Source organism: Parasteatoda tepidariorum, chromosome 7, assembly GCF_043381705.1.
Source record: "Parasteatoda tepidariorum isolate YZ-2023 chromosome 7, CAS_Ptep_4.0, whole genome shotgun sequence".
NCBI classification, from domain to species: domain Eukaryota; kingdom Metazoa; phylum Arthropoda; class Arachnida; order Araneae; family Theridiidae; genus Parasteatoda; species Parasteatoda tepidariorum.
Window position 1 is genome coordinate 41,704,037 of NC_092210.1, and position 1,839 is coordinate 41,705,875.

General features: G+C 25.9%; 1 protein-coding gene across 1 annotated transcript in view; it reads right to left on the reverse strand.

Moving 5' to 3' along the window:
- The window catches only part of LOC122268367 (fatty acid synthase), a 94,456-nt gene that overhangs the window by 38,111 nt on the left and 54,506 nt on the right, over window positions 1-1,839 (reverse strand). The window lies entirely within an intron of this gene.

The following is a 1,839-nucleotide window of genomic DNA, read 5'->3' on the forward strand; positions in this document are numbered from 1 at the left end:
AAATCTTATGAGGAAAAAATTTTTTTTTTTTTAAATGGTGGGAAAATTTATCGAATTTCGTTCCGGTTTTTTGGTTTTCCGGTTTTCTGATTTCCGGATTGCGGGGTCTGTACTGTGTATATATATATATATATATATATATATATACGTGTTTTTATACAACAAAGTACATTCATAGTATAAATGTAGGTATGTACGAGCATTGTATGTGAGCGTAAGATCTTTTTTATTCTTAAGATATATGTACATATTTATGCATATAACATTCATGTACAGACATATATGGTTTGTACGTGTATTGTATGTTCTTATGTAGGAACGCACTTATCTATGTACATCATCAAAATATGTGTGTAAAGTATGAGTGTACGTGTGTATGTGCAAAAATGTTTGTATCATCTTGCATTATACGCATGTATATCCAATGTATGCATGCACGTTAGTGCATATAATGAATAAAAGTGAGCATCTGCAAGAAATATATGTATTTACAAAGTATGTACGCACATTAAGTGTATGTAAATCGAACTATTTACCCACCTGGGCTGTGCCTTTACCCATAAGGAGATGTCTTTGTCTATAACGAGATGCAAAACATCGTATGCTCTTAAACGTCTTATTTTAGGAATTTAACCATAAAACTAAGAAAAGTATGAATATTTATTTTTATGTTATTTTAACTTGCTCCAGCGTAACATTATTGTTTTATAAGTTCTTATACTTAGTTGTGCTAAAAAGTAGTTTATGACAGTTTAGTTACTTAAGTTCATTTTAAATTTTGTTCCAACATCTATAAAAACACAATTTCTTATAGTTTTTGAAAGCAAACGATAAACTTATTTTTAATATCTAAATAAAATTTTAACTTAAAAAATTAAACGCTTTTTTGCCATTTAAACATTTTTCAGAACTATGAATTATTACGTTAGATAAAAGTAAATTTCCTTAAATATTTTATAAAAATACTTGAAAAGGATTTTTTATTCAAATATTTTTTAAATGATATAGAACAATAAAAACTGACAATTGATTTTAAATATCGTTTGATTAAATCATTTAAATTGCTTTAGTTGTTATTAGTGGTTGTAATAATGAAAGTTTTGAAATTTAGATAACTTACGTAAATTTTATACATTGTATTGTAATTATATTTAGATATGCATACATTGCACATATATACAATCATCGGACTAACATGTGTATGTCTAATATATGTATATGCACGTAATTACAGTTATGCATTACAGTTATGCGTAGTTAATTACATTTATGCTTACATAAATTCATACATTGAAAATAGTAATCCCAATTATAAATAATTGATTACATAGCTGTAATTGCCTGTAATTGATTCCTGTGATACAATAGCTGTGATTGCCTGTAATTGATCGTTAGATTATGATTGCTGGTAAAAATTACTGATTATAATAATACATATTGATTACATTGATTGTTTATAAAAAAAAATTTCAGTCACTTGTAACCATATGCCAGTTATCGCATTTTGTTGTGATTACAGGTAATTGTAATCACTTTTTACCTGAAATCGTTACTTGTAACTTATAAAATAATTACAAGTAATTAATTACCATGTATGTTTTATTTGTAGTAGTCACAATCGTAGTTAATTAGAGTTGTACGTGCCCATTTTTGTTTACCAGTGAAATTATTCAGTTATTCTTGACTAATGAAAAAAGAATAATGAATGATTTATTCTTTATTCAAAATATTTCTGACTGTTGAATAAATCTGTATTCATTATTCAGGAAGATTTTGAATATAATTATTCATGATTCCTTATTCATTATTCTGAATTACAAATGCTCATCTCTGATATAT